Source organism: Bison bison, unplaced genomic scaffold (genome assembly GCF_000754665.1).
Source record: "Bison bison bison isolate TAMUID 2011002044 unplaced genomic scaffold, Bison_UMD1.0 scf7180017864471, whole genome shotgun sequence".
Classification (NCBI taxonomy): Eukaryota; Metazoa; Chordata; class Mammalia; order Artiodactyla; family Bovidae; genus Bison; species Bison bison.
The window spans coordinates 23,891,678-23,899,818 of NW_011495032.1; the positions used below are offsets into that span (position 1 = coordinate 23,891,678).

Here is an 8,141-nt window from a genome sequence, read left to right on the forward strand (position 1 = left end):
CAGTCCTGTAGAGAGAGAGAGAGATATATATATATTATGTTCATGAATTTTTAAGTTTTTAATTGGAGGACAGTTGCTTTACAGCGTTGTGTTGGTTTCTGCGGAACAACAACCAAGAATCAGCCATAAGTATAGTACATCCGCTCCCTCTTGAACTTCCCTCCCACCCTCCAGGCCCCCATCCCACCCCTCTAGGTCCTCACGGAGCGTGGGGCTGAGCTCCCTGTGCTATACAGCAGCTTCCCACTAGCTGTTTTACACATCGCAGGGTATAAATGGCAATGCTACTCTCTCAGTTCCTCCCACCCTCTCCTTCCCCTCGTAGATCTGTTATCTTCGGTTTGCCCCCTGGGCCCTAGACCAGCTGGAGCTGCTCCAATTCTCTGGAGGGCCGCCTGAGTCTCCCAGGATCCCAGGTACCCGTTTGGGCGCGGGATCGCTCAGACCCAGAGACTCGCCCAAGAATGAAGCCCCAGGACCGCAACTTTGGTGGCAGATCCCCAGTGTTTTGCAAACTTTGCTTAGGGACATCCCGAGGGTTGCTCCCTTCGGCGTGACCTGATGAAAAGTCTGGCAGCTTTCCTTTGGCAAAGTTGATGAGAACTGGGACTTTCTGTGCTGTAGTGTGTCTCCGCGGAAGCGTCTGGTAGGACGGGAATTTTTACTCTTTTGCAATAGCCTGGTGAAGTAGGTTAGGGCTGCCCTTTCTTAAAGCAGTGTGTGATGTGTGTTTTGGCGAACTGGAAGAACAGCTTCCCTTAGGAAAGTTCTCAATGACTGATTGATAAGACTTTTTGTAGAGCCTTGAAATAAACTTGTTCCTTCCTCCCCCGCTTTTTCCCTTAGTAGGACCTGGGGAATGTCTGGTCAGGGCATTTTTTTTTTTTTTTTTTAATATTAACAGTGGAAGGCAACAGAACAAAGGCCACTGAAATTCAGAACAAGTTTTTAGTTGAAGGTTACAGGAAGTAAGTTCAAGGACGCCAAGGTTCTCCAATAGTTTCATTTGTTGACATTTGAAATTTGTTTACACATTGAGACGAAGAGCCAGTAGGGAGCTTGTTGGACACCGACAAAATATGATTTAAAACTAGGATAGAGCTCTCAGGGTTGACCTGCTTCAGGTAAGAGATTTCAGATAAGATAAACGGAGTTCTGGGTAATTTCCCTTCAGTGATTCCCCTGAATAATCTTTAAAAAGTTTCTTTGGGAGAGCCAAAAAAAGAAAAGAAAAGAAAAGAAACTTGGCCTAACTCCAACACTTAGAAAAAAGACTAGGGTTTGTAAGGGAATTTTGAATGTGTTTGCCCTACAGAAGTTGCATTTTTAGTGTTAACACTTTTGTTCTACTTATAGCTTCTGGGTTGGACATCCTGATTAGAATGGTTTTTCCTAAGGACTTCATGTTTTATATTTGAAAGTGACATTTGCACTTCATTTAACACTGTTATTTATCATCTGGCACCCGCTCTCCAAGGTGAATCCACCTGCAGGCCCACAGGGGCCCCTTGCCCCTGCCCCCTGGAAATCTTGCACAACTGGGGAGTTGTGAGGGGATAGTCATGGGTAGTTTTTCTGAGTGGTGGCAGTGGACTTGTTCATAACTGAAAAGGAAGTATAGGTTTGGTCCCTGGGGTGACCTCAAGTCCCATTACCAGCAACGGCCATGCCCACTGCTGTCTTGGCTTGAGACAAGTAATCCCCCCACCCCCTGACCAACGCCAGGTGGGTTCTTTGCCCACACAAGGCAGAGTCTATTGTCTGGAGAGATCGCATGTAATGTGTACCTGTAGAGTTTTTAAGGTATGGGGGCAAAGCGGTCTGGAGCAGGAAGTTTGTTTTGGGCTGTGGTTTCTGGCAGGCTGCCAGGCAGGAAGCCCACAGGAGCTTAATGCTTGCCTTGGAAGCCACAGCTAGGTGTGTCAGATGTTGTCCTCCAGTTTCTGTTCTGTCCGAAGTATAGTAAATCCTCAAAGTTCCATTCAGAGAGAATGTTGGTAAGTCCAGTTTGTTCCTAAGTCCAATAAAGTTAGCCTGGGTACCCAACTAACACAATTGGCTCTACAGTGGTGGTGGTGGTTTAGTCGCTAAGTCGTGTCTGACTCTTGCGAACCCATGGACTGTAGCCTGCCAGGCTCCTCTGTCCATGGGAATTCTCCAGGCAAAAATACTGGAGTGGATTGCCATTTCCTTCTCCATGGCTATACAGTACTGTACTGTAATAGGTGTACAATACTTTTCAAACAAATAATACATAACAAACACAAAACCAAAGCTTTCTGTTTTGTTGTTGCTCTGGGGTAAATGATATAGTCATTAATCTTTTTTCTTCTTTGGTTTTTTTAAATCATCCATTCTTCAGTTTCTTTTTTTAAATTTTAATTTGTATTTTTTATGATAGGTCAAGAATTCTCTTACTTTCTTTTCTTTTTAATTTTGACTGCACCGAATGGCATGTGGGAACTTGTTCCTCAATCAGGGTTGGTATGATCTCAGGTGGCCTCAGCCTGCAGTGACTTGTAGGGGGGCTTCTGTTCTCCAGCCAGAGATTGAGGCTGGGTCACAGCAATGAGAGCACCAAATCCTAGCCACCTGACCAGCGGTCAGTGACAAGGCCCTGGTCCTTTGGTTTTGAGGAAAAGAATTCCCACAAAGACAGAAAGTAATGAAACAAGTTAAATATTTATTAGGAGGAAAAAGAGTACCATATGTGTGAATAGACACACGGGCAGACTCAGAGTGAGAGTCCCTGAATCTTGCCCTTGTGGCAGTTTTAATCACTGTTATGAGACATTTCTTCTGGGTTTCCTTTGGCCAATTATTTTGACTTGCCTGGTTCAGAGTCTGTATTTGGTATATCTCAAGATCCTCCTCCCATGTGTGTGTATGCATTCTTAGGTAAAATAGATTCTATCACAGAGGTGTTTGGGTAGACTATCTCTTGGCCTTCTTCTCTTTTGACCTCTAAGTAGCCTTTCTGCGCATGTATAGTCTAAGAGGTCTCCTGACTTTGAGAATGAGAAATGTGTGGCCTGCACAGGGCCCAGCCTCCTCGCTGTCTCTTTTTTTAAGGACTAAGTGATATCATTTATATAGTAAACATATACTAGTCTATTTAGGAGATTTATGTGGGCTGGAATCATTCAGGGAGCCTCAAGGAGTAGAGAAACCTGAATTAGAAATCTGAATTAGGCTTTGAGAAAAGTTTGCCTGCGTGCTCAGTCGTGTCCAGCTCTTTGCGACCCTTTGGACTGTAGCCTGCCAGGCTACTCTGCCCATGGAATTTTCCAAGCAGTAATACTGGCATGGGTTGCCATTTCCTTCTCCAGGGGATATTTCTGGCCCAGGGATGGACCCCATGTCTCTTGAGTCTCCTGCATTGGCAGGTGGATTCTTTACCACTATGTCACCTGGGAAGCTGGAGAAAGGTTTAGATATTAATTTAGAGGTGGAGAGTAAAGAGGACATTCCAGATGGAGGCAAATATTCTTGCAAAGTTACAGAGTTAGGACAGAGATTAAAGTATTAGGGAAGGAGTGGGGGACAGTCCAGCTACATTTAGGAGTTTACCTGCTATGTAAGTTTTCTGTGGCTGCCCTCAGTCTTCCTTTCTTAATTGTCCTGCTATTCTTGTCTTAGAGTTTCTGTTCACAGGGAATGACTCTCCTATCACTTTACTCATCTTCCTCCTGCTTCAGAACCCAAGCCTCTTGCACTGAAAGCACAGAGTCGTAAACAGTGGACTTTCAGTGATGTTCCAAGAAAACATTTTAAAGCTTACAGTACAGTACTTTGAAAGTACAGTAGTCCAGTAAATAGTTGGCCTACGGGGGCTGGCATCAAGTGAACGTCCTGGGCTTGTGATACTGCACTACCGTATTCGATACAGTGTGTGCCCTCAGTCACTCAGTCATGTCCGACTGTTTGTGACACCATCGGCTGTAGCCACCAGGCTCCACTATCCATGGACTTTTCCAGGCAAGGATACTGGAGCAGGTTGCCATTTCCTACTCCAGGGAAGCTTCTCAAACCAAGGAATTGAACCTGCATCTCCTGCATTGGTTGGCAGATTCTTTACCACTGAGCCAACAGTGAAGCCCCCATTGAGCCTCTCCTAGTTCTTAAACAACAACATTGTTACCCCATAGAATTGCAAAATCTTCCTTTCACAAGCTCTGTCTCCTGGATCTGACAACCAGGTTCTAAGCTTGTTTCTCATTCTACCACCATCTTCATCTTGCTTCCTTGTAGATGATGTAAGGATGAGTAGGCATGACCCAAGTGCCCGCCTGCTGGGGCCCTGTGATGATGACCAGTCTGTTCAAGGCCTAGGAGGGTGAACTTGGCAGTCCTGGCCAGGACTCCTCTATAACTTAATGTAGATGAGTGGGAGCTTACCACATATGACAATACTCAAGAAGAAAGTAGGTAAGGGAGGGGAGATAATTTTGGGTGCTTGCGCTCTCTAGGGGAAGTTTGCCCTAGTGAAAATTTGCTTTGATTCAGGAGGAGTGGGGCCACTGCATTAAGTAGTTTTCCCTAGTGACTCTGCTCATGTTTCAGTGTGGTTAGATGACTCACCATCTCCTTTTGGTCTAGATTCTTTCTCCTTCTGGGATTCTTTCATTCCCGCATTTTCTGCAGCCTGTATCCAGCTATTGTGAATCAGAGAAGTGATGTGAGGTAATGTTATGTTGAAATTTGTAGGAGTTTCCATGAGAGTCATGGGGCTGAGCTTCATCAAAGAACTTTATAAGATATACCTTCTAATTTTATGTCATTTTATAATTGAGATCAACTATAATTTCTGGGCAATTTGCTATAATTAAAATGTATGATTGGGAAGCCAAATATAATAATTTTTTAATGCATCCTCTTAGTCACTGATGGGCTTCCCTGGTGACTCAGTTGGTAAAGAACCTGCCTTCAATGTGGGAGACTCGGGTTCAATCCCTGGGTTGGTAAGATTCCCTGGAGAAGGGCATGGCAACCCACTTCAGTATTCTTGCCTGAAGAATCCCCTTGGACAGAGGGGCCTGGTGGGCTACAGTCTGCAGGGGTTGCAAAGAGTCGACACAACTGAGCGACTAAGCACAGCACAGCCACTGATACATTATGTATTTTCATATACATAATGTATCAGTGGGTAAAAGTATGCATTAAATATTAAATTTAAAAAATGAAACATATGAAAAATTTAAAATGCGCAATAAATAATTCCAAAGTGGAATGCATTTATGCTTCTGCTTTAATACATGGTCTTCTAGACCGTTTCTGCAGCATTCCAGAAATCAGGACCCACGTGACGATTTGTTACTAAGCATGTTATTTTAAATAGTGGGCACAAAATGCCATCTTGTGTACTATCTTAGGGTTAAAATGCCTATGGATGGAGAAAAGCTGCTTTTGTTATATTGGCTGCTCAAATTGCCACACACAGAGCCCACATCCACAGGTTCTGTACACAAATGGAGGAGGAGGAGCATGGGTCCTGTGACGTTCAGCGTGGATGCACTGAACTCCCATAACGTGGTCAGGATCATGTAACCCTTTCTTCCTTTATCTCTTTAGAAGCTTCTGGATGACTCTCTCAGGCACTTCATCTTCATATCTCAGTGGGGATTCCCAGACACCTGAAAGTTCCAGGTTTACATGCTGCTTTCTGCAGCTGGGAAGGCGGGCTTCTCCACATTGCTACTCAGTTGTTTTGTATTGCTGGGAAATTACATCTGCTTGCATGCTGTGGGTCAGTGAACATGACTTGCTCTCCTGCCTCAGTGAACATGACCTGCCATGCCATGAGCAAAGCTGTACAAAGAAGGGAATACTAAGTGTATCTGTCCTGGAATAGGTTTAAGTATGCCGGGGACCAGTCATACTGGCAGTTACGCTACTGGGAACGTTACGTGCTTTTGATACCAGATGGTTTGCTGGCAAAGCTGGCATTCTGTGAGAAACATTGAAAAGCCTGATAAAGTGACATTTTACTGTCACCTACTGGGGCTATGCTGGGTGCCACAAAGCTTTATATACATAATATGGTGATGGAACAAAGGAGCTACTGACCAAGTCTGGGTGAGTTCTTCCCAGAAAAGCTTTACATGTAGGAAACACTTCAGCTGGCCCTGCAAGCTGAGCATGGTTTTGCCAGGTAATCCAGGCAAAGGTGCAAAGGTGTGGGTAAGAACTCCTTGTTGAGGTTGGTTTGAAGCCAAATGTGCGAGGTGTGTGTTAATGAGAGGTAGAGGCAGGTGCCAGACCTGGAAGAGTCTTGAATGCAAAGGAAATTGGAACCTGCGATGGGAGATAGGAGTCATTGAAAGGTCTGAAGTTAGGACAGTGCTTTGGTCCAAGCATGAACTTCAGAAAGTTCATTCTGATAGATCTCTTTGGAGATGGGGAGGCCACAGGCAGGAGGAACAGACAGGCCAGCGAGAAAGATGGATGCTAGGGCACCCCCTCATTTAAGAAGCAGGTACAGAAAGAGTGCTGAGGGGTTGGAGAAGGTTAGAGGGAAACAGTGTAAAATGTAGTGGTGTGAAGTCAGCCAAGGGAGAAGAGTTTCAAGGAAGAGTATCTAAATGCTTGGGTAAAAAATGACTTCCCTGTGACCATGGATTTGGCCACTAGGAGGCCACCAAGGCCTCTAGAAGAGCACCATCAGGTGAGGACACTCGGGTGAGGCGAGTGAGGCACTCATTTCAGGCCCATCATTTAAGGGGGTGTGAAAAATCGAGATAAATAATATTTTAATGCAAGATTTTGAAAAAATTGACATGAATGCCAAAAATCCATGATGAAGAAAATATCAGAATTCTCACTAAAGACAGTATCCACATTAATGAAGTTTCCTTTGTTTCAGGTTCCAGTATGGCACTGAGTCTCACTGTGTAAAGGGTGTGGGGTGGAGGGGACACCTGTGGAGGCATCTTGAGTTAATTGAGACACTGAAGGACCTGAAGCACGTGTTGCAGTCTCTCCCTTTCTGAAATCCCAGCTTCACATGAAAGGAGAAAGAGCGAAAGACTGGTTAAGTCAGGGGATCTCAGGCGGAACGGGTTTTTTTGTTTTCTTTATTTTTAAGATGGAAGAGAATGAACATGTTTACAAGCTGAAGGAGGAGGAGTCCCTGAAGGTAGAGAGAGGTTGATGAAAGGGTGGAGACAAGAGGGCAAATGGGGAGTGGATGGCCCAGGGGAAGGTGGAAGGTTGCAAGAGATCACTCAATCAACTGCAAGGTCAGTCGATGAGAAGTGGCTCCAGTGTGGTGTTTGGATAGAAGAAAGCTGTGAGGGTGGAAGGGGTGAAGGGGCTTTTGAAAGGAACTGACCGCAGTCCTGAAATAGCATGCCAAGCAGCAGTAAGGGGCCAGCTGATGTTGAAAACCACAAGAGTGTGGGATGATTTTTCCCATCCATTCAGCACGACTTCTACTCTAAATCTGTGAGTGGTGGACGCTCACCATCTGAGGATGGGATGCTGGCGTGACCATCCCGGTTTGCTGATGAGGAGCTTTGTGGACAGTGGAAATTTTAGTGCTCAAACTGGAAAGTTCTGGCATACCAAGGTATTGCAGAGCTGGTGGTGAGGAGGCAAAAGGGCAAGAGAATTGAGCTGCTAGCCAGAAAAGGGTTTGTAGCCCTTGCTTCTAGGTCCTATTTGGGGAGCTAAGAAAGTGAGGCCGTTGCCTTGAAGCGAATTCTGAAACTCTTTTCACTCATTCAAATACTAATTGAGTGCTTACTAGGAGTCAGGCACTGGGGTCTGTGCAGAAGATCTAACCACAAAGAAGACAACAGTGTTCTCTTGGAATATCCTTCTGTCAGTTGGTGTCAGTTGGTGCTCAGGACCCGTTCTCACTTAGGTCTAAAGAGTGGAAAACCACAAACTGCATTTCCCAGACTCCTTTATAACGTACATGTGGGCAGGATCTGTAACCAAGTGGAGGAGAGACCAAGTAGCTGGTTGCTCTTGTTGGTTTCCCTGCTGGCAAGCAGGGCGGTGGTGATGGGGTTCAAGCAGCACATTGTTAAGTCCAGTCACCAGCTGTGGGGACAGAGGAGGCAGATGGGGGGCTGATTGACCCTCTGATCTTGGGATCATTGCCTGAGCTGTTCTTTTTTTTTTTTTTTTTAATTTCT

The 8,141-nt window shown here is 45.2% G+C and overlaps 1 protein-coding gene across 5 annotated transcripts in view; it reads left to right on the top strand.

The window, feature by feature from the left end:
- The window catches only part of CFLAR (CASP8 and FADD-like apoptosis regulator), a 56,467-nt gene that overhangs the window by 565 nt on the left and 47,761 nt on the right, over positions 1-8,141 (top strand). The window contains exon 2 of one of the 5 annotated variants that reach the window (XM_010860962.1): positions 326-416. The exons of 3 other annotated variants lie outside the window; for them this stretch is intronic. The gene's annotated coding sequence lies outside the window, so the exon portion shown is untranslated. Of the gene's footprint in view, positions 1-325; positions 417-441; positions 1,125-8,141 lie in introns of those variants that run through there. One more of the 5 variants, XM_010860963.1, reaches the window with a different exon arrangement.